The following is a 25,960-nucleotide window of genomic DNA, read 5'->3' as shown; positions in this document are numbered from 1 at the left end:
AGAGGGAGGATGATTGACGGCCGGCTCTGGCACGTCACGCTCCCCGAAGACAGCCGGAGTAGGTCTCGGCTATTCACGGCGCCTGCGCACAGGCTATGCGCAGGCGCCGTGAATAGCCAAGCCTATTTCGGCTATTTCCGGAGAAGCGTGACGCGCCAGAGCCGGCCGTCAATCACCTTCTCTCACCATAGGAACGCCCATTCCCCGGATTCTTCAATCATCGATAGCACGGTGAGTACGGGGATAAAAAATGTAAGACCGGCATACCGTAGCTCGCGCTACGATGCCGAATTTAATGGTCTAATAAAAAAAAACTTTTTTTTTTTTTTAACAGGGTGAACCCCCGCTTTAAGTCAGTACTAGGGAGTGATTCTTACTGTTAGGGGTCGTGGCTACACGTGACACGTCACTGATGACCGTTCCCGATCACGGGGGAAGAGCCATCAGTGACAGTATCACTAGGCAGAACAGGGGAATGCCTTGTTCACAAAGGCATCCCCCTGTTCTGCCTTTGCCGAACCGCAATCGCGGGCCAACCGGGAACATCGAGTTCCTGGGACCCGCGAGTGCGCTCACGAGGCGCGCGCTCGCTGGGCGGCAAATTTAAAGGGACGTACAGGTACGCCAATGTGCCTGCCCGTGCCATTGTGTCGACGTACATCTGCGTGCGGCGTTTGGCAAGTGGTTAAGTCCCAAGTAAATCCTTTGAACCTTATTTTGACTCTGTATAAGTTTCGAGTTGTAAGAGTCCCTATGACGTGAACCTGTATACACACATCTTCATCATATGCTCTGTATGAACTTTACAGTCATTCTTCACACAAATCATTCTGAAAGTCACATTGCTGTAAGAGCTTTGCGCTAGAATAAAAACACTACAGGCTTCATATTCACATATAGCTTCACACAGGTGCCGCATGCCCTGGCTGTTATTGATCAAAATGACTGGAAGATATTATCCATTCCCAGCTCCTGGAATTGCCCTTTTCTCTTGCACTTGTAATTAGTACTCCAGTATGATTATCCTCATTATTCTGAGCTAATGCACTTCTACGCATTGTTTTCAGTTAATGTGAATTATGAACAAAGTAAAATGTTTCCATACATGTGGATTCTTTAGGATTCAACTTGAACGGGGCTTTTTTAAAGCAAAGCTGTCAGGCATGCCCAAACTTTGGAAAGAACGCACTACTAAAGTCATTAGTGACTAAAGCCACAGACGGTGCAGTCTTCTTTCCTGCAACCACTGGTTGCAGAGAAGAAAATTACAACACCATACCTCCCAACCTGCCCGGATTCTGCGGGAACTTCCCGCACAGACTGCATCTTCCCGCAGTCCCGCGCAGGGGTTAATTTTCCTGCACAGGAAGAAGAAGAAGGTCAGAGGGGAGACGGCAGCTCAATTAAAGAGGCGAACCCGACAGGCTGTGTGCACAGGTAGGAGACACCACCACCTCCCCCACTCAACAACTTACTTAGATCGCGGAAACCCCCCCTTAACAACTGTGATCCGCGGCAGCGCTGTGTGGTCTGCGGCAGCTCAAGAGGAGAACCCGACCGGCTGTGTGTGTGCACACAGGTAGGGGATACCACGAGCCCCCCCCCCCCCCGCTCAACAAATTACTTCGATCGTGATTATCCCCCCCAATTATCCCGCTCAACAACTTTGATCCCCGGCCCCTCCCACTCAAAAACTTCACGACGCGATCGCGGCAATCAAACCCCCAGCTGTTGGGAGTTATGCAACACAGTCAGTTGTGATGGGGGAATCCCTCCCGGGAAGCTATTTTGTTCTCCCTGCAGGGGATCGTTCCTGTCCAGGAGAAAACACAGTAATTATAGCTGCTGGCAATAAGCGCATGACAAATCCAATAGGCTAGTTGATCGATTGATCAGCTTGGGAACAATCAGCCTGCCCATACATGATTCTAATCTGGGCCTGGCCCCTGTTGAACCAGCCAAGATTTGAACAGTCTATGGCCGGCTTAAAGGGGTTGTAAAGGTAAAAAAATATTTTTTTTTGCTCAATGCGCCAAATCAGTGCGATTGACCAATACTAACTGCTACATGTGTAGCTAACACAACAGGGAGCCAAGGAGCTTACTCTTAACAATTAAAGGGGTTGTAAAGTTACAATTTTTTCTCCTAAATAGCTTCCTTTACCTTAGTGCAGTCCTCCTTCACTTACCTCATCCTTCCATTTTGCTTTTAAATGTCCTTATTTCTTCTGAGAAATCCTCACTTCCTGTTCTTCTGTCTGTAACTCCACACAGTAATGCGAGGCTTTCTCCCTGGTGTGGAGAAAGCCTCTTGGGGGGGGAGGGGGCGAGCAGGAGTGTCAGGACGCTCTCTACTTTGCAGATAGAGAAAGGAGCTGTGTGTTAGTAGGCATCCTGACTATCCTACTCGCCCCCTCCCCCCTCAAGAGGCTTTCTCCACACCAGGGAGAAAGCCTCGCATTACTGTGTGGAGTTACAGACAGAAGAACAGGAAGTGAGGATTTCTCAGAAGAAGTAAGGACATTTAAAAGCAAAATGGAAGGATGAGGTAAGTGAAGGAGGACTGCACTAAGGTAAAGGAAGCTATTTAGGGGGAATTTTTTTTCCCTTTACAAACCCTTTAAGTGGTTAAAGTGGTTGTAAATCCTTACGTATACCCACTGAAGTGAATAGACTTAGGTGATACACAGAGGTGAAGCAAATCCTCCTGAATAAGTTGTACATGTTTATCTGCAGCACTCTCTCCTCTACATCCTTCTAGAATTCCAGAATTTACACAGCATTCCTTACACAGCAAAGAAAGGGAGGGGGCCGGGGTCTGATGTCATACACTGCACAGCCCAGAGAAGAAAGCTGAGTGTTATCTGGGATCTGAGTGGAGGGAATGGACATGCCCTCTCTCACAGGAAAACATTCACAGTTGAAGCTATCAATCACCTGCTGTGTGTTGGGGGGCAAGGCCGTCTCCCTGGATTGTCTAGTGTGGGCATAGACTGTCAGAAATGACTCATGTAGACAGCAGAAGAATGAGAGAGCATACAGAAATCACACTTGGTGCTTTGTATAGAGGCAAGTACACACTATAGATAGAAGGATATGTTTTGTTCATTTTTCATTTCAGAGGTTTACAACCACCTTACCCACTTGCCTACTGGGCACTTTCACCCCCTTCCTGACAATTTTCAGCTGTCGCACTTTGAATTACATTTGCGCTAATTATGTGAACACTGGCCCAGATTCAGGTGCATTTGCGCGATATTTGCGGGGGAGCAGGGCAACGATTTTGCCCTGCGCCCCCGCAAATATTTTGCGCTGCCCTCGATTCACGGAGCAGTAGCTCCGTAAATTGCGAGGGCGCGCCGGCAAAATTGCCCGGCGTAAGCGTGCGCAATGTAAATGATCCCGCCGGGGACGGGAATCATTTGAATTAGGCGCGCTCCCGCGCCGAGCGTACAGCGCATGCTCCGTCGGGAAACTTTCCCGACGTGCATTGCGGCAAATGACGTCGCAAGGACGTCATTTGCTTCAAAGTGAACGTGAATGGCGTCCAGCGCCATTCACGAATCACTTACGCAAACGACGTGAAATTCAAATTTCACGTCGCGGGAGTGGCGGCTATACTTTAGCATTGGCTGCCCCTACAATTAGAAGCGGCAGCCTTGCGCTAAAGTTGCCGTACGGAAACTCCGTACCTGGCTTGCGCAGGGCCCGCGCAAGTTTGTGAATCAGTTGTAGTATGCAATTTGCATACTACACGCTGATCACAATGGGAGCGCCCCCTAGCGGTCATCGCAAGAATGCAGCCTAAAATCTGCGTGGCATAAGAGCCTTATGCCGCGCAGATTTTAGGCTGCAGTCGGTGTAACGAGTTCTCTGAATCAGGAGCACTCGTTACACCGGAGCAAGTAAGCAATTGCGCCGTGTAATTTATGGTTCTTGAATCTGGGCTATTTATATGAAATTTGTTATATATTTTTTTTCTCACAGAAACAGAGCTTTCTTTTGGCGGTATTTAATCACCACTGGGTTAATTGTTTGCTAAACAAAAGAAAAAAAGACAGACAAATAATAAAAAAAAAAAAACAACATTCTTAGTTTCTGTTATAAAATTTTGCAAATACAGTGGAACATTGGATTAGGGGCATAATCCGTTCCAGCAGAATGCTTTTAATCCAAAGCACTCGCATATCAAAGCGAGTTTCCCCAAAGAAGTCAATGGAAACAAAGATAATTTGTTTTGCATTGACTTCTACGGCATGCAATAGAACAGGTGGCCAGAGGTGGGGGGGGGGGGGGGCCGACGGAGAGCCTCGGAAAAACACTTGAGGACAGCATGGCTGAAATACTCAGGAACTGAGTATTTCCATGGATTTTCAAGTATTTCCAAGCGGCTCCGTTCCGAGTGTCACCGGCGCCCCCGCACCTCTGCCCAAATGTGGTACTGCACACCCCATTCGCTCGAATTCTGCTCGTTTTTCAAGACAACACTCACAAACCGAGTCAGGATTTTTTAAGGAAAGTTGCTCGTCTTTCAAAATGCTCGTTAACCGTGTGACTCGTAAACCGAGGTTCCATTGTACATTTTTTTCTCCTTCACTGATGTGCACTGATAAGGCGGCACTGAGAGGCAGCACTGCTGGGCATTGATTGGCAGCACTGATAGGCACTAATTAGCACTTGTAAGGGGCTAGCTCGGTAGCGGGGTGTGTGATCCCCTGGATGGGTTCACTACACACTGAATTTACACAGACAGGCAGTCGAAGACGGTTGAAAACCAAGATTTTGGTTTATTCTTCCATCTTGCTGGAAACAATTGCAAGCATCCAAACATCATAAACAAAATCAAACATAAAATAAACCCTGGCCACTTGGGGCGTCTACCTTCACCACACAGGAACCTATCTATGGAGTCTGGCTCAGCCTAGCGCTGGGCAGACAGTGCTGGTCATACAGCAGGAAAACAATAGTCTTTTGATTTATATCACACAGAAAAATCAATCCTCTCCTCACCTCCTCAGAAGACTTTCAGTACACTGCTCTCCTTTCTCACAAAGCCTCAGGATGCAGCAATTCAGTGGTAATCCTCTGGATTACTTATAGAGGCCTTAATTGCCTCATTCTGAACAGCTGAAGTCTTTCAACGCCCTTAGGGTCCTTTCACAAGAGCGGACCGTTCGTCCGTTCATTACAAGTCCGTTAACGGACTTGTAATGAATCCCTATGGGATCGCGTCCGTTAGCGGATGGAGCATCCGCTAGCGTCCGCATCCGTCGGGATCCGCTTTTGCCAACGGAAGAAACCCTATTTTTCTTCCGTTCGGCGGAACGGATCGGATGCAGACGGACAGACGGTCCGTCTGCATCCGATCCCCCATAGGGGAGAGCGGAGCAGAGACAGGGCGGTCTCTGCACTGTGTGCGGGGACCGCCCTATCCGCCGACAGCTCAGCAGGGATCCCGCTGAGCTTTGGCGGACACACGGAGCGGACACAGAAGCGGTCCGCTCCGTGTGAAAGGACCCTTAAACCTTTTTCTGGCTATTTCTGCAGCCGACGCCTACTAACAGATGGTGTATTGTCTAAACAAGGGAGAAATGTATGTCCCGTCTGTGACAACACCCACAGATTTACCTGAATTCCTGCCACACACTGCACTGATAAGCAGCACTGATGGGCAGCACTGATGGGCACTGATTGGCAGTACCGATGGGCACTGATTGGTACTATTGGGGCTGCACTGATAATTAGGACACTGATGGTCAATGCCCTGATTACCAGTATAGATGTCCCCTGTCACACTTGCTGGTTTCTGGTTCTCCTCTCCTTATGCTGTGACAGCGCGTGAGGAAAGGAATGCCGATAACTGGCAAGTGTGTTTACATTGGCCCAGATTCAAGAAGCAATTGCGCCTGTGTAACCATAGGTTACACGGCGCAATTGCTTACTTGCTCCGGCGTAGCGAATGCTCCTGATTCAGGAACATCGCTACGTCGACTGCAGGCTAAAATCTGCGTGGCATAAGGCTCTTATGCCACGCAGATTTTAGGCTGCATTCTAGCGATGACCGCTAGGGGGCGCTCCCATTGTGATCTGTGTATAGTATGCAAATTGCATACTAACACCGATTCACAACGTTGCGCGAGCCCTGCGTACGCAAATTACGTAGTTTGCGTACGTCGGGTTTCGCGTAACGTTACACATCCTAATAGCAGGCGCAGCCAATGCTATAGGATACCCACGTTCCCGCGTCGCGACGTTCGAATTTTACGTCGTTTGCGTAAGTGAACCGTGAATGGCGCTGGACGCCATTCACGTTCACTTTGGAGCAAATGACGTCCTTGCGACGTCATTTGCCGCAATGCACGTCGGGAAAGTTTCCCAACGGAGCATGCGCTGTACGCTCGGCGCGGGAGCGCGCCTAATTTAAATGATTCCCGCCCCCGGCGGGATCATTTACATTGCGCGCGCTTACGCCGGGCAAATTTGCCGGCGCGCCCTCGCAATTTACGGAGCTCCGTGAATCGAGGGCAGCGCAAAATATTTGCGTGGGCGCAGGGCAAAATCGTTGCCCTGTGCCTGCGCAAATAAAGCGCAAATCTACTTGAATCTGGGCCATTGTGATTGGACACAGCTGATCACATGGTAAAGGGCTTTACCCTGATCTGTGATCAGCTGTGTTTGAAGGACACAGCAATCACAAGGCACGGATGCTTGCCGCATGTGGGGCGCATGCTTCTGGGAGGATGTCAGTAGACTGTCATTGAGCTATAGCGTGGTTGGCAAGTGGTTACATTTTAGTAGGGACACTTATAGAGATGCTTTGATGTTGCTTCAACATAAGATTGTGTATCAAATGTATGAACCTGAACAAAAAAAAAAAAAACAGCAGGCCCACTCTCTGGATATCTAACATCATACTGTGTGGAAATAACACTTTGCATTGTAATGTGTAAAAAATATGCACACAAATTATACAATCGCTAAAAACGTAATTTGCTCGCAATAAAAAAGATGACTTACAATGATTGGTAGTTTTGGCAGGATTCCAGTAACTCCGGGTCAGCCGGTGATCAAAGGAAAGTTTTGCTAACTACATACACAAATCTCAAGGATTTTCCTTTATCTACTTTATGTCCTCCCCTCACCAGAGCGATGGAATGTAGCTCACTTCAGAGGTATTAATGTCAAAACGCTTTTTTGATATAAAACAAAGTATAAAGCAGCCTATCATCTTAGCGGCGCATTCAGTCAATGGTTGGGGGAGAAGTACAAGTTTCTTTGAAATAAACGTGCTGCCCTGAATCTGATTAGAAAAGAATGCCAAAAATGTGCCAATTTATTCTTATTTGTACAAAAGCATTACAAAAACACCTATACTATAATAAAAGGACAAATGCTTAGTATACTTTAACCACTTAAGCCCCGGACCAATATGCTGGCTAAAGACCCAAGGTGTTTTTACAGTTCGGTACTGCGTCGCTTTAACAGACAATTGCGCGGTCGTGCGACGTGGCTCCCAAACAAAATTGGCGTCCTTTTTTCCCCACAAATAGAGCTTTCTTTTGGTGGTATTTGATCACCTCTGCGGTTTTTAGTTTTTGCGCTATAAACAAAAATAGAGCGACAATTTTGAAAAAAATGCAATATTTTTTTACTTTTTGCTGTAATAAATATCCCCCAAAAACATATATACATTTTTTTTCCCTCAGTTTAGGCCGATACGTATTCTTCTACCTATTTTTGGTAAAAAAAAATCGCAATAATCATTTATCGGTTGGTTTACGCAAAATTTATAGCGTTTACAAAATAGGGGATAGTTGTATTGCATTTTTTTTCCTTTTTTTTACTACTAATGGCGGCGATCAGCGATTTTTTTCGTGACTGCGACATTATGGCGGACACTTCAGACAATTTTGACACATTTTTGGGACCATTGTCATTTTCACAGCAAAAAATGCATTTAAATTGCATTCTTTATTGTGAAAATGACAGCTGCAGTTTGGGAGTTAACCACAGGGGGCGCTGTAGGAGTTAGGGGGGTGTGGCTGTAGGTGTGACGTCATCGATCGTGTCTCCCCTATAAAGGGGATGACGCGATCGATGCGCCACCACAGTGAAGCACGGGGAAGCCGTGTTTACATACGGCTCTCCCCGTTCTTCAGCTCCGGGGACCGATCGCCACCACTCGAGCGGCGATCGGGTCCGCGGGACCCGCGGTCCCGGAGCTTAGGACTGGGTCGCGGGAGCGCGCCCGCGACCCACGGCTGGGTACAAGTACAGGACGTATATATACGTACATGTGCCCAGCCGTGCCATTCTGCCGACGTATATGTGCAGGAGGCGGTCCTTAAGTGGTTAATAAAACCCAAAGAAAAGCATGGGCCGGATTCAGATAGAATAGTCTATCTGTCCAGCCGGCGTAACGTATCTTAGATACGTTACGCCGCTGTAACTTTGGGCGCAAGTTCCGTATTCAGAAAGAACTTGCGCCCTAAGTTACGGCGGCGTAACGTATGTGGGCCGGCGTAAGCCCGTCTAATTCAAATGGAGATGTTGGGGGCGTGTTTTATTTAAATTTGCTTTGACCCCGCGTATTTTACGTTTTTTTTTTAACGGCGCATGCGCCGTTCGTGAAAAAATCCCAGTGCGCATGCTCGAAAATCCGCCGCAAAACGTCATTGCTTTCGACGTGAACGTAAATTACGTCCAACCCTATTCGCGAATGACTTACGCAAACCGCGCGCGCCGGCATGTAACGCGCACCCCAAGCTTAGAAGGGAAGTTTAGGAAAAAACTTACATTTTGGATGCTCAGCCTTGTCGGTGTCCGTCTGCTGTCGGCGTCCATCGGCGGCCTTGCCCGTCGCAGTAAAGATACGCCGTTTCCGTAAGAGATACGCCGCGTAAAGATAAAGCTGCCCCCTAGGTGGCATAGTCAATGTTAAGTATGGCCGTCGTTCCCGCGTCAAAATTTGAAAATTTTACGTCGTTTGCGTAAGTTGTCCGTGAATGGGGCTGGACTTAATTTATGTTCACGTCGAAACCAATACGTCCTTGCGGCGTACTTTGGTGCAATGCACACTGGGATATGTACACGGACGGCGCATGCGCCGTTCGTAAAAAACGTCAATCACGTCTGGTCACCCCCCATTAACATAAAACACGCCCCCTCGTCCTAATTTGAATTAGGCGCGCTTACACCGGCCCCATTTACGCTACGCCGCCGTAAGTTAGGAGGCAAGTACTTTGTGAATACAGCACTTGCCTATCTGACTTACGGCGGCGTAGTGTAAATACGCCGCCGCAAAGATGTGTGCCCCTACCTGAATCCAGCTAATCTATGCGTAACTGATTCTCTGAATCAGGCGCATAGATACGACCGGCCGGACTCAGAGATACGACGGCGTATCAGGAGATACGCCGTTGTATCTCTTTTCTGAATCCGGACCCAAATCTCCATCATTATGTCTCAACATTCATGCAAGCATAACCAACAATACCCAGGATCTTTGTAATATGTGTGCAATCATTTCTTTGTTGCCTTTCGCTGAGAAAATGTAAAATTCCCTAACATTCGATCCTGATAGCCAAAAGATTGTTTGATCATGAGAGTTAAAGGGGTTGTAAAGGTAAAAATGTTTTCCCCTGAATACCGTATTTATCGGGGTATACCGCGCGCCGGCGTGTAACGTGCACCCCAAGCTTAGAAGGGAAGTTTAGGAAAAAACGTACATTTTGGATGCTCAGCCTTGTCGGTGTCCGTCTGCTGTCGGCGTCTATCGGCGGCCTTGTCCGGCGTCCGTCTGCGGCCTTGCGCGGGGTCCGTCCAGCCATGTCGGTGTCCGTCTGCTGTCTTGCCCGGCATCAATCGGCGGCCTTGTCCGGTGTCCGTCTGCGGCCATGCGCAGGGGTCCGTCCAGCCTTGTCGGTGTCCGTCGCGTCTGTCTGCCGGTCCGTCCAGCCTTGTCAGTGTCCGTTGCGTCCATCTGCCGGGTTTGAGTTCGGCGCCTCGGTCGGGCTGTGCAGAGCCGGATTTCCGGTGTGTTCGGCTCCTCTCGGCTCCTCTCGCATGGCTGCGGGAGGAGCCGAGCGTGGCCGAGCCTAGCCGAGTGCGCAGTACACTTGGCTCGGCTCGGTCTTTGTCTGTCTTTGTCGGCGGCCCTCAGAGACAGTGGGGATCGGCGTATAACGCGCACCCACGATTTTCCCCTGATTTTATACGCCGATAAATACGGTAGCTTCCTTTACCTTAGTGCAGTCCTCCTTCACTTACCTCATCCTTCCATTTACTTTTAAATGTCCTTATTTCTTCTGAGAAATCCTCACTTCCTGTTCTTCTGTCTGTAACTCCACACAGTAATGCAAGGCTTTCTCCCTGGTGTGGAGAAAGCCTCTTGAGGGGGGAGGGGGCAAGCAGGAGTGGCAGGATGCCCATTAACACACAGCTTCTTTTCTCTATCTGCAAAGTAGAGCACACCTGACTGGCCTGCTCCCCCCCCTCCCCCCTCAAGAGGCTTTCTCCACACCAGGGAGAAAGCCTTGCATTATGGTGTGGAGTTACAGACAGAAGAACAGGAAGTGAGGATTTCTCAGAAGAAATAAGTACATTTAACAGCAAAATCCAAGATTGAGGTAAGTGAAGGAGGACTGCACTAAGGTAAAAGAAGCTATTTAGGGGGGAAAAAAATTACCTTTACAACCCCTTTAACATTCACTGATAGAGAAAATAGCCTAATGCCGCGTGCACACGATCAGAATTTCTGACAACAAAACCGTGGATTTTTTCTGACGGATGTTGGCTCAAACTTGTTTTGCATACACACGGTCGCACAAATGTTGCTTGGAAATTCTGAACGTCAAGAACGTGGTGACGTACAACACTACGATGAGCCGAGAAAAATGATTCCGGGCATGCGTCAAATTGATTCCGAGCATGCGTAGAATTTTTGTGAATCCAAATTGGATACACAATCAGAATTTCCAACAAGAACTTTTGTTGTCGGAAAAATTGAGAACCAGCTCTCAAAAATTTGTTGTCGGAAATTCCGACAGCAAATGTCCGATGGAGCCTACACACGGTCGGAATATTAGACCAAAAGCTCACATCGAACATTTTTGGTCGGAAATTCCGATCGTGTGTACACGGCATAACACTATGAGCTAAGAACATTCAACCAGTAAGGGAAATAATATGAGGGAGACCTCAACACTGACCATATTACAATTCTATTACACTCCATACATAGAACACTACACCTCCAGCATGACCCACCGCTGGACATGATCATAATACAATTCTCTTTTGCCCTGTACACACGATCGGAATTTCCGAGGGAAAAAGTCAGTCGGACTTTTTCCATCAGAAATTCCGACCGTGTATATGCCCCATCAGAGTAATTCCATCGGAAATTCAGATGAATAGATAGAGAACATGTTCTTTTTTACTCCGATGGAATTCCGATGTGAGTTTGGCCGGGCAAAAGCCTGATCGCGTGTACGGGCATTACACTCCATAAATAGACCACTTCACCTCCAACATGACCCACCACTGGACATCGTCATAACACAATTCTATTACACTCCAAACATAGACCACTATACCTCCAACATGACCCACCACTGGACATCGTCATAACACAATTCTATTACACTCCAAACATAGACCACTATACCTCCAACATGACCCACCACTGGACATCGTCATAACACAATTCTATTACACTCCAAACATAGACCACTATACCTCCAACATGACCGACCACTGGCATTAGGGATGGGCCGAACGACCCCCTGTTCAGTTCCTACCAGAACTTTAGAATATTGCCAAAGTTCGGATCTGAATAATAAACCCCATTGAAGTGGATGAGACCCGAACTGGAAAAGTGCCCATTTTGAAGGATTATATGTAAGTATTTGGGCATATAATGGTTATAGGGGCCCGGATACTGCCCTGGGGGACATGTATCAATGAAAAAAAAAGTTTGTAAAAAACGTAATTTTTAAATGAGCAGTGACTAACTGATGTTTAAAGTGAAAGCATAAAATTAGAAATAATAATAAAAATGAAAAATTCCTTTCAATATAGTACCTGGGCGTCCCCTTAGTCTACCTGTAAAGTGGCACATCTGTACTGTGTATAGAAGCTGCTGCAGCAATAATTGCATTTATAAAGACAAAAAAAAATGATATTTTCCCTGCAAGCTTTCTTTTTTTTGTAAACAACGGCTTGGGAAGCCAGTCTGTATCATGAGGCTACAATTTAGTGCACAGGGAACAAGATTCGAGATTTTTTGGATAAATTCTAGTGTCTTTTTTGCAGACTTTGGATAGAAGTAACAGGTACAGAAAAAAAAATTCTTTGGGTGTCGGTGGTGCCTTCACACCATAACCCTATAGAGGTAATTCTGATGAAAGCAAGAATTGGCCTTGCTGTTAAAAATTGCAATGATATGCACCTGTCAAACAGGTGTGGAAAAATTGGTCTTTGGATGTCCGTGGTGCCTTAATATCATCACCCTATAGAGGTACCCTTGATTAACCACTTGCTGACCACCGTCATTATACAACGGCAGATCGGCTCGTTCCCGCGAATCACCTTACTGGTACGTTGGCTCCTTTAAGAGCCATAGCAGGTGCCGCTGCACGGCGGGGAACCCGGTGCGCGTTGCCAGCGGCCGCAATGTCCGCCGGCGATCGTGGGCATGAGAGCCAGAATGGGGATTTGTGCGTGTAAACACACAAATCCCCATTCTAACAGGGAAGGAGAGACAGATCTGCTGTTCCTAGTAATTAGGAACAGCGATCTGTCTCCTCCTCCAGTCAATCACATCCTGCCACAGTTAGAAACACACATGAGGGAACACATTTAAACCCTTAATCGACCCCTAGTGTTAACCCCTTCCCTGCCGGTGACATTTACACAGTAATCAGTGCTGTATAAATGTCAATGGTCCCAATAAAGCATCAAAAGTGTCGAATCTGTCTGCCACAATGTCGCAGTCCCGCTAAAAATCGCAGATCGCCATAACTCTATCCCCTATAGATGCTATAACTTTTGTGCAAACCATTCAATATATGCTTATTGCGATTTTTACCAAAAATATGTAGAAGAATACATATTGGCCTAAACTGATGAAGAAATTAGTTAAATAAATTGGGATGTTTATTATAGCAAAAAGTAAAAAATATTGGCTTTTTTTCAATATTGCCGGTCTTTTTTTTGCCTATAGTGCAAAAAATTAAAACCACAGCAGTGATCAAATACCAACAAAATAAATCTCTATTTGTGGGGAAAAAAGGACATCAATTTTGTTTGAGTACAGTGTCGTACGGCTGCGCAATTTTCAGTTAAAGCGACACAGTACCGTATCGCAAAAAATGGTCTTTGGGTGTCACGACCGTTTTTCGGGATGTAAAAAAATGACATTTTTTTTAATGTCATTTTTCCCGATGAAAAAATAGGCATTAAAAATTTTACGTCGTAAAAAATGGTCGTGTGTGGGCTTTAACGACGTGAAAAAAAACGTGCATGCTCAGAAGCAAGTTATGAGACGGGAGCGCTCGTTCTGGTAAAACTAGCGTTCATAATGGATATAGCACATTCCTCACGCTGTAACAGACTGAAAAGCGTGAATCGTCTCTCACCAAACTTTTACTAACACAAAATCAGCAAAAGCAGCCCCAAGGGTGGCGCCATCCGAAAGGAACTTCCCCTTTATAGTGCCGTCGTAGGTGTTGCACGTCACCCGCTTTGCTAGAGCATTTTTTTTCACGATCGTGTGTAGGCAAGGCCGGCTTAACAATAATCGGGTTGAATTTTTTTTTTTTTTCTAGATCATTAAAAATGGTCGTGTGTATGCGGCATCAGAGGTGCCTTCACACCGTAACCCAATAGAGGTACTCTTGATAAAAACAAGAATTGCCTTGCTATCAAAGATTTATATGATATGCTCCTGCAAACAGGTGTGGAAAAAGTGGTCTTTGGGTGTCTGTGGTGCTTCACACTGTAACCCTATAGAGGTACTTTTGATGAAAGCAATAGTTGGCATTGCTGTCAAAAATGTAAATGATATGCACCTGTCAAACAGATGTGGAAAAATTGGTCTTTGGTTGTTAATTGTGCCCATGAAACCTACACCAAAAAAATTCTTCCAGATTAAATCAACACTCACAATGCTAGGCAGCACAGAAGTGCTGCAGATATTCCACATCCCAAAAACACTTAGACCCCTTTCACACTGGGGCAGTATGTGCGGTGGCCTCTGCAGAGGCGCATTGCCGGCGGTATTATCGCGGTGTCCCACTGTTTTCAATGGGAAGGAGCGGTGAAACCGCTCCTCTCACCGCTCCAAAGATGTTGCTTGCAGCAGATTTTTTTTTCTCCCGCCAGCCCATCGCCTCAGTGTGAAAGCCCTTGGGCTTTCACATTGAGAATGCTGGGGCACGAGTATTTCAGGCAGTATTTATGCGCTATTTTTAGCGCTAAAACGCCTGAAATACTCCTCAGTGTGAAAGGGGCCTTAATGAGTGTTATCGGCATTAGGGGTTTCATAGCTGCTGGTAATCCAGGACTAATTCATTTTGATAAATGTCAGGGGGTCCACAGAGTCTGTGGACAACAGCACTAAATGCCCGTTCAGAAAGCAGGGGGTAGAGCTGACAAAACTTGCATCATCACCACTAGCTGTATGGAGACGTGGTGGCACAACAAGCTGCAGCACTGAGCCCTGTCCTGCATCCTTCCGAGTTCCAAGCAGAGTTACCCAGAGTTATCCAGTGTATCCTCCATCCTCATTACCACTGGAGACAACTTGGCAATACGCTGCGGCTGGGGGAGCATGAGTGCCAATTTGTGTACCAGTGTTTTTCCTTCTCTTTAGGCGCATGCTCCTACCTTTCTCAACCTCAGAACCAACATCTGAATCAAGTAATGGCTGTGCATCGTCAAGGATCAAGTGGCTAACGCTGTGTTCAAATAACTCCTCCAAGCATGATGCTGGGGCTATGGCAGGAATAGCTGTGGACAAGGAGGCAGATTTAGCAGCTGCAGTGAACTGCGCACTAGTCTCTGTTTGGGTGACGGAGGATAAGGAGGATGAGGAGGGTTTAATAAGCCAGTCCACCACCTCCTCTGCATGCTGTGGCTGGATAGCACGTGCAACATCACTAAACAGAGGAAATGATGCCCTGCCTTAGGACTGACAATGTCCACCTTTGCCTGTGGACACATACGCTGCTGGCCCCCTCACAGTGCCAATGTACAGCGATAAATGTTCTCTAACACACTGAAATATACTGCATAAATGTGCAGAAACACACTGAAATATACTTTGTTAAATGGCACGTAACAAATTAAAATATACTGCGTTAAGCGTCCACTAACGCACTGAAATATACTGCATAAAACGGCACGTATTGCACTGAAATATACTGCGTTATATGTGCACTATCACATAGAAGCATACTGCATTAAGCGTGCACTAACGCACTGAAATATACTGCGTTAAAAGGAAAATAGCGCACTAAAATATACTGCGTTTAACAGCACGTGACTCACTGAACGATACTGGGTTAAACGTGCACTAACACTCAGGAATATACTGCGTTAAACGTGCACTAGCGCACAGAAATATACTGCATTAGACGTGCAGTAATGCACGGAAATATACTGTGTTAAACATGTACTAACACACTGAAATATACAGTGGAAAACGGCACGTAACACACTGAAATATACTGCGTTAAATGTGCACCAACGCACAGAAATATACTGCGGTATACTATTATTACTATACAGGATTTATATAGCGCCAACAGTTTGCGCAGCGCTTTACATCAGGGAAGACAGTACAGTCACAATACAAATCAATACAGGAGGGATCAGAGGGCCCTGCTCGTTAGAGCTTACAATCTAGAAGGGAGGGTCAAGTGGAACAAAGGGTAGTAGCTGTGGGAGATGATCAGATGGACTCAAATAAAAATACTACACTAATGCACTGCATTAAAAGGCACAAAACACACTGAAATATACTGCGTTAAACAGGCACTAATGCACTGTAGTATACTGCGTTAAATGTGCATTAACGCACCGAAATATACTGCGTTAAACGGCAAGTAACACACTGAAATATACTGTGTTAAACGGCACGTAACGCACTGTAATGTACTGCATTAAACAGCGCTTAACACACTGACATTAAACGTGCTGTAACACGCAAGAATATACTGCACTAAACGTGCATTAACACACAGAAATATACTGCGTTAAAACGGCATGTAATGCACTGAATTATACTGCGTTAAATGGCATGTAATGCACTTAAATATACAGTGTTAAACGTGCACTATTGCACTGAATTATACTGCGTTAAACGGCACTGGCACACTGAACTATACTGCAGTAAACCTGCCCTGACAAAAAAACACTGACTGAACTATCACTATATTAACACTAAACTGCTATTCTACACTGACAATAGAATCACAATAGAACACTATAGCACACTAAGGCCTCGTACACACGACGCGGCGACGTGCGCGACGCTGGAAGGTAAGTACTTCCACGCATGCGTCGAATCATTACGACGCATGCGAGGGAGGGGAGCGGACGGATTGATCCGGTGAGTGTGTACAGACCACCGGATCAATCCGCTGGTCCCGATTCAAGCGGATAGATTTCTTAGCATGCTAAGAAATTTCTATCCGCTTGAAATGGACCGGCCGGACGAATCTCTGCGGATAAATATCCGCTAGGCCGCACAGACGACCGGATTTGTTCGCTGGAACTGATCCGCGGATCAATCCCAGAGGATAGATCCGGTCGTGTGTACGGGGCCTAACTGTCTAGTAGCACTGAACAAAGCCCTATTCTATCTCTCTGCTTTGCAAGGAGAAGAAACAAAGATATCATTCCCTTTATCAACTTAGGGCTCTGGGCTGTGATGGGACACAGCTAATCAGCAGGTCCTAGCCATGAATCATTGGTCCGGGACCTGCTGACAAAACCCTGCTGTGCTTAATCACAACAGCAGTCGCGGACAGGGGCGCGCACGTGCGGCATACAGGTACGTTGCTGTGTCTGTACAGGCTGCCCGTTCACAGTACATTGCAGATGAGCAGTCCTAAAGTTGATATAATGCTTCATAAAAGAATGTTGTGTACTTATTGTAGCGCTCATCCCCACAGTTGCTGATTTTTGTCCCAGGATCTTCACCCAGATACAGTGCCTTGAAAAAGTATTCATAACCCTTGATATTGTCCACATTTTGTCATGTTACAACCAAAAACATAAATGTATTTTATTGGGATTTTATGTGATAGACCAACACAGAGTGGCACATAATTGTGAAGTGGAAGGAAAATGGAAAAAATGTTTTTCAAAATTTCTTACGAAAAAATATGTGAAAAGTGTGGGGGGCATTTGAATTCAGCCCTCCTGAGTCAATACTTTGTAGAACCACCTTTCGCTGAAATTACAGCTACAAGTTTTTTTTTGGGGAAGTCTCTACCAGCTTTGCACATCTAGAGAGGGACATTTTTTGCCCATTTTTCTTTGCAAAATAGCTCAAGCTCTGTCAGATTGGATGGAGGGCTCCGTGAACAGCAATTTTCAAGTCTTGTCACAGATTCTCAATTGGATTTAGGTCTGGACTTTGACTGGGCCATTCTAACACATGAATATGCTTTGATTTAAATCATCCCATTGTTGCTCTGGCTGTATGTTTAGAGTAGTTGTCCTGCTGGAAGAAGAACCTCCACCCCAGTCTCAAGTCTTTTGCAGACTCTAAGGCCCCGTATACACGAGGAGACACGGTCCACGGACCGTTTTCATCGGACATGTCTCCTGGGAGCTTTTGGTCTGATGTGTGTACACACCATCAGACCAAAATCCCCGCGGACAGAGAACGCAGTGACGTAGAAGACACCGACGTTCTCAAACACGGAAGTGCAATGCTTCCACGCATGCGTCGAATCAATTCGACGCATGCACAGGATTTTGGGACGCTGGTTACACGTCATAACCAGTGGACATGTCCGATTAGGTGTACTAACCATCGGACATGTCTGACGGACATGTTTCCAGTGGACAAGTTTCTTAGCTTGCTATGAATCTTTTGTCCGCTGGAAACCTGTCCGCTAGGCCGTACACACGGTCGGACATGTCCGCGGAAACTGTTTTTTTTTTCTAAGATTCCCCTGTATTTGGCATCTTCGCATCAACTCTGACCCGCTTCCCTGTCCCTGCTGAAGAAAAGCATACCCACAGCATGATGCTGCCACCACCATGTTTCACGGTGGGGATGGTGTGTTCAGGGCGATGTGCAGTGTTAGTTAGTTCCCCCACACATAGCGTTTTGCTTTTAGGCCAAATCAATTACAAGCAGTTCTACTGATTACAGAAGAGCTGCAAGAACTACATTTACCTAACCTTTCTAGAAATTTATCTGGGGGGGGGGCTGCATTATCATAGTTGACACCCAGAACAGTTTTTTTTAACACCCCATCAATCTATAAGAAAAAATTGTTCAGTAACAAATGGTAACAAATGGATCAAAACATAATAACGAGCAGAAAAGAAATGCCAACAGTGAAAATTGTAGTGCCCCGCACATTAGTGGTCAGTGGAGAAGTGTCTTCTTATATTGGTAGTCAGTATAGTGGTCCCATACATTGGTGGCCAATGGGAGATTGACCTCTATCATTGATGGTTAGTGGGAAAAGCACACAGCATTGTGGACCAATGGGGAGACTGCCCTCCTGACAGACAGATGAAGAGATAATTAATATATGATGGTGTTAGAAACTGTTCATTGCTCAATGAACCACTTGTCACCTTCTGTGGAACCCTGGTTGAGAAACCCTTCTCTATACTATAATGAGGATCCGGCAGTAACATACCTCCCAACTTTTGAACTTGAAAATGGGGGACAGTTCAGGGACATAGTGAATTTGGGGTGTGTCCAAACATGATAGTGGGAGGGGGAGGGTACATGGAAGGCAGGAATGATCACTATGACACATGAAAGCAGGATCACTATGACACATGAAAGCAGGATCACTATGACACATGGACGGCAGGATCACTATGACACATGAAAGCAGGATCACTATGACACATGAAAGCAGGATCACTATGACACATGGACGGCAGGATCACTATGACACATGGAAGGCAGGATCACTATGACACATGGAAAGCAGGATCACTATGACACATGGACGGCAGGATCACTATGACACATGAAAAGCAGGATCACTATGACACATGGAAGGCAGGATCACTATGGCACATGGAAGGCAGGATCACTATGACACATGGAAAGCAGGATCACTATGACACATGGACGGCAGGATCACTATGACACATGGACGGCAGGATCACTATGACACATGAAAAGCAGGATCACTATGACACATGGAAGGCAGGATCACTATGGCACATGGAAGGCAGGAAGGATCAGTATGGTATATGGAAGACAGGAAGGATAACTATTACACATGGAAGGCAGGAAGGATCAGTATGGTATATGGAAGACAGGAAGCAGTGTTAATTTTGGCCGAAAATTTTAATTTAGTTTTAGTCTTATGCCGCGTATGCACAACCGTTTTTTGGGTTCTAAAAAACGATCGTGTGTGGGCTCCAGAGCATTTTTCACGATGTAAAAAAATGGGCATTAAAAATTTCGAACATGCTCTAATTTGTCACGTCATTTTTAACGTTGTAAAAAATGGTCGTGTGTGGGCTTTAACGACGTGAAAAAAACGTGCATGTTCAGAAGCAAGTTATGAGACGGGAGCGCTCGTTCTGGCAAAACTAGCGTTCGTAATGGAGATAGCACATTCATCACGCTGTAACAGACTGAAAAGCGAGCATTGTCTTTTACTAACACAAAATCAGCAAAAGCAGCCCAAAGGGTGGCGTCATCTTAATGGAACTTCCCCTTTATAGTGTCATCGTACTTGTTGTACGTCACCGCGCTTTGCTAGAGCATAAGTGCCTGATTCACAAAGCACTTACCTGTAAACTTGCGGCGGTGTAACGTAAATGCGCTCGACGCAAGCCCGCCCAATTCAAATTTAAATTAGGCGCGTTCCCGTGCCGAACGGTCTGCGCATGCTCCGTTAGGAAATTTCCCGACGTGCACTGCGTGAAATTACGGCGCCCCGACGTTTTTTTTAAATGCGACGTGCGTTACAGCGTTTCGTATTCCCGGACATCTTACGCAAAAAAAATTAAAAATCGAAATTCAACGCGGGAACGACGGCCATACTTTAACAAGGCTGATCTAAATATAAGCCATGTTAAAGCAGGTGTAACTTTGCAAAGGGTAAAAAAGACTAGCGACGACGTACGGGATTGCCACGAACGCGCGGATCTTCGTGGATCGCCGTAACTAGTCATTTGCATATTCTACGCCGACCGCAATGGCCTCGCCACCTAGCAGCCGGCCTAGAATTGCATCCTTAAAGGAACACTAAAGTCACATTTTTTTTTTTTTTTTAAATAACAAACATGTTATACTTACCTCCACTGTGCAGATCATTTTGCACAGAGTGGCCCCGATCCGTGTCTTCTGGGGTCCCTCGGCGGCTGTCTCGGCTCCTCCTCGCAAAAGCTTTCCACGTTCATGTGAGCTCCCTCGCATGGTGGAAAGCTTTTGCTAGCGCGCTCCCCTGTGATACAGCAGCGGCCATAGCCGCCAACTGTATCACTCGGGCCCGCCCCCGGCGCGCCGCGTCATCCGCTGTGATTGACAGCAGCGCCAGCCAATGGCTGCGCTGCTATCAATCTGCCCAGCCTAGCCAATCAACGGCCAGGCTGGGAACCGAGCAAGATGACAAGCACGCGCCCGGGACTTTCGAACGGTGAGGTAAGTAAAACGGGTGCTCGGGGGGGGGGCGGTGCTGTCAGATGTTTTTTTACCTTAATGCATAGGATTAGGATTTTACCTTTACAACTCCTTTAAGATCCGACAGTGTAATTCAATTACACCTGTCGGATCTTTTGGCTATCTATGCGTAACTGATTCTATGAATCAGTCGCATAGTTAGGACGGCTGGAACACAGAGATACGACGGCGTATCAGAAGATACGCCGTCGTATCTCTTCTGTGAATCTGGCCCATTGTTTTTTCTAGACCATTAAAAACTAAATTTTTTAGAACCTGAAAAATGGTCGTGTGTACTTGGCATTAGTCTTAGGACTAAAATGGCATTTTAGTCTTAGTCCCATTTTAGTCTTCTGCATTTGTTTTAGATTTAGTCGTATTTAGTCGGTTAAATCTCGAGTACATTTTAGTCAATTAAAATGTCCTATGTTTTAGTCAACTCAAATCTCCAGTACATTTTAGTCTACTAAAACTAATTTTAATCATCTAAAATCGAATGAATGTAATTAAATTGTAATGCATTAGTTAACATTTCTCTACAATTTCCAAACTAATTTTATAGTGCGGGAGTGAAAAATCGAATATGTTATTATTTATGGTATTGAGGTATGAACATGCACTACAGACCAGTGTTCATTTTGTCAAATTTCAATTTAGTTTTAGTCTTTTGACTAAAATAGCCTTTTAGTTTTAGTCGTATTTTAGTCATCTCAATTGTTTAGTAGTATTTTAGCAGACTAAAAAAGTATTAATTTAGTCAACTAAAATTGTTTTATTCGACAAAATTAACACTGGCAGGAAGGATTACTATGGTACATGGACAGCAGGAAGGATCATTACGGTACATGGAAGGAAGGATCACTATATTATGTGGAAGACAGGATTAGATGGAAGGAAGAGCTAGAGGGGAGAGTTCAGTTGTTCATTCACCCAGAGCCTCAGGCAGCAACATCAGAAGCACTGGGGGGACATAGGGTGTAGGTGGAGCAGACCTAGCCTACCTCCTCTCCCATTCTGCATGCTGTACAATTGGCTGACGAGTGGGTGAGTGGGTGGCTGGGGGAGCTGGGGGGGCTGTGTTGGCTGGGCACTGAGCGAGTCTCATGCCGTGTACACACGACCGGTTTTCGTGTTCTAAAAAAATTAGTTTTTTTTTAATGTCATTAAAAACGATTGCGTGCGGGCTTCAGAGCATTTTTCACGATCTAAAAAATAGGCATTAAAAATTTCGAACATGCTCTATTTTTTCACGACGTTTTTAACGTTGTCGTTTTTAAGGTTGTAAAAAATGGTCGTGTGTGGGCTTTAACAACGTGAAAAATTTGCGCTGTGGTGGAGATGATTCTAAAATCCCTATTTTCAAATTAGGCTTATTATTTTTATTATTAGAATCACTGAAATGTTTCTTTTTCCTATATTCCTTATACTGTTTATTTGTTTTTATACGCATTATGCATATGTATGTATGGGAATGATCAATACTGCTTATTTTCCTTGATAAGATTTGTCAGATATGAAATTAAGTTTTAAAAGTAATGAACTCAGCATTAAAAATATGAAGGACAAAAAGCCCCTTCTCGTTCCTTGCTCTGTATGGACTCAGTTGTAAGAGGAAAACCACCCCTTCCCCCCCTGTGTGACGCTTGGAAGAAAACGTGCAGAGCTGAATAAACTTTTTTACACTGGATGATGTGGGCAGCATGCCCAAACATGGAACAGGAAACCATCCCTATATGAACTGACCTATGAGGGTGCCATGTGCTACAGACGTCACAGGGAGGGGGAGGGTAGAATGGGTGTGTGTCTGTATAATGTGAACCAATCAACTGTATGCCTTGTGATTTCATGTGGCTAATAAAACTAAAGTGAGGAGGACTTCCTCTTCCTGTTGGGACCGAGCTGAAAGGTGAGCAGATGTAGTTTCCTTGTCTGATCTATATATCTCACCTTATTAATTTGAATCAAACGGCAGAATGGGTTAGCCCTGAGGTTGTATCAGGGCCTCATCTACATCAGCGCATGCTCAGAAGCAAGTTACGAGACAGGAGCGTTCGTTCTGGTAAAACTACCGTTCGTAATGGAGTAAGCACATTTATCACGCAGTAACAGACTGAAAAGTGAGAATCGTCTTTTACTAACACAAAATAAGCTAAAGCAGCCCAAAGGGTGGCGCCATCCGAATGGAATTTCCCCTTAATAGTGCCGTTGTACGTGTTGTACGTCACTGCGCTTTGCTAGAGCATTTTTTTTCACGATCGTGTGTAGGCAACGTTGTTTTAATGATCGGGTTGAAAAAAACTTCGTTTTTTCTAGACCCTTAAAAACGTAATTTTTTAGAACCCGAAAAACGGTCGTGTGTACGCGGCATCAGCCTTGACAGCTGCTGTGTGGTGCACACCTGCCAGGTAGATCAGTGAAGTCCGGCACTGGGCTCCACTGCGTAATTTTGCCCCGATTCGTGGGACACCGGGATTTGCTTGAAATCCCGGGACAGTCCCGACGAATCTGGGATGGTTGGGAGGAATGAGTAATAAGACTCAGGTGAAAAAAGACTTTGTGTAACGGTAGTCTGTACCCTAGACTAGCCCAGGCGATCTATGTGCAGGAATCTCTCAGCTATATAAGAAGACAATCATTTGGCCCACCAGAGTGTACTCATTCTATCAAGATGGCTGCCTGGGAAAAGGTTAACAGAACAAGATAACAGCCTCACCTATAAACCTTACAGATAGAGTGTGCAAAAAGACAACATAAATCACCTTTGTACATACATCCCCAAAATCATACTGCTGTATATCAGGCCAAAAGAGCAAGTCTACATCTGAGTTTATGTATATTTGAACCTATATCTGGGGTACATGTGTATAAATGTATTCTGAAATCTATCAGAACATACAGAAATATACAGTAACACTGGTGCACACACATGTACATATCTATATCTATAACACCGGTGCACACACACACACATGTATGTATCTCTATATATGACACCGGTGCACACACACATGTATGTATCTCTATATATGACACCGGTGCACACACACACATGTATATATCTCTATATATGACACATGTGCACACACATGTATGTATCTCTATATATGACACCGGTGCACACACACATGTATATAACTCTATATATGACAGTGGTGTACACACACATGTATGTATCTCTATATATGACACCGGTGCACATACACACACATGTATCTCTATATATGACAGTGGTGCACACACACATGTATGTATATGGATATATGACACCAGTGCACACACACATCTATGTATGTCTATATATGACAGCGGTGCACACACACATGTATGTATCTCTATATATGACAGCGGTGCACACACACATGTATGTATCTCTATATATGACAGCGGTGCACACACACACATGTATGTATCTCTATATATGACAGTGGTGCACACAAACATGTATGTATCTCTATATATGACAGCGGTGCACACACACATGTATGTATCTCTATATATGACAGTGGTGCACACACACACACACATGTATGTATCTCTATACATGACAGCGGTGCACACACACATGTATGTATCTCTATATATGACAGCGGTGCACACAAACATGTATGTATCTCTATATATGACAGCGGTGCACACACACATGTATGTATCTCTATATATGACAGCGGTGCACACACACATGTATGTATCTCTATATATGACAGCGGTGCACACACACACACACATGTATGTATCTCTATACATGACAGCGGTGCACACACACATGTATGTATCTCTATATATGACAGCGGTGCACACACACATGTATGAATCTCTATATATGACAGCGGTGCACACACACATGTATGTATCTCTATTTATGACAGCGGTGCACACACACATGTATGTATCTCTATATATGACAGCGGTGCACACACACATGTATGTATCTCTATATATGACAGCGGTGCACACACACATGTATGTATCTCTATATATGACAGCGGTGCACACACACATGTATGTATCTCTATATATGACAGCGGTGCACACACACATGTATGTATCTCTATATATGACAGCGGTGCACATACACACATGTATGTATCTCTATATATGACAGCGGTGCACACACACATGTATCTCTATATATGACAGCGGTGCACACACACACACACATGTATGTATCTCTATATATGACAGCGGTACACACACACATGTATGTATCTCTATATATGACAGCGGTACACACACACATGTATGTATCTCTATATATGACAGCGGTACACACACACATGTATGTATCTCTATATATGACAGTGGTGCACACACACATGTATGTATCTCTATATATGACAGCGGTACACACACACATGTATGTATCTCTATATATGACAGCGGTGCACACACACACACACATGTATGTATCTCTATATATGACAGCGGTGCACACACACATGTATGTATCTCTATATATGACAGCAGTGCACACACACACATGTATGTGTCTCTATATATGACAGAGGTACTCGTATACCATGGGGTCACATCACTATGACAATCTGTATTCCCTGCGGAGCAGATCACGTTCTCTGGAAATTGCACATTATATCCTTCGGGGAAAGGAGAGAACGTGAAAGGCAGATGTGAGTGCTGATGACTCCGGGGAAGGATCCTGCAAGCTGCGATTAGCTGGAGCAGTAAGGAGCCCCCCTCCTGTTACCTTTCCGGAGTCTTCTCTCTGTACACAGGGCCTCCTGAATCCCTCCTCACCGGACTCACGCGTCCTCCTCCTCCTTCTTCCCCAGCACTGCAGCATCGGCCAGCAATCCCGGAATCCTCCTCATCGCACACACAGAGGAAGCGCCGTGTGTGTGTGTGTGCGTGTTCTCCAGCACACTGAGTCACGTCTCTATGTAGCACGCACTGTTCAGTTGGGATGACTGCCCGAGTGGGTTGGTATGTAGGTGGGTATACGGCTCCGGCATCCCACAGTGCCAACTCAACTGCCAACTATTTCTCCATCAGAAGCGCGCAGCCTCCGGAGTCCGCTGCTGCTCCTCGCCGGCCCTAAAGCTGGACCCCAGCCTTGCTCCTT

At 45.5% G+C, this 25,960-nt stretch overlaps 1 protein-coding gene across 1 annotated transcript in view; it reads right to left on the bottom strand.

The window, feature by feature from the left end:
• The window catches only part of LZTS3 (leucine zipper tumor suppressor family member 3), a 122,323-nt gene extending 96,570 nt beyond the window's left edge, over positions 1–25,753 (bottom strand). The window contains exon 1 of the mRNA XM_040335500.1: positions 25,586–25,753. The gene's annotated coding sequence lies outside the window, so the exon portion shown is untranslated. The remainder of the gene's footprint in view (positions 1–25,585) is intronic.
• Between the last annotated feature and the right edge of the window lie 207 nt (positions 25,754–25,960).

Source organism: Rana temporaria, chromosome 1, assembly GCF_905171775.1.
Source record: "Rana temporaria chromosome 1, aRanTem1.1, whole genome shotgun sequence".
Taxonomy (NCBI): domain Eukaryota; kingdom Metazoa; phylum Chordata; class Amphibia; order Anura; family Ranidae; genus Rana; species Rana temporaria.
Note: the sequence above shows the minus strand (reverse complement) of the source record. Positions and strands in the feature narration are given on the sequence as shown.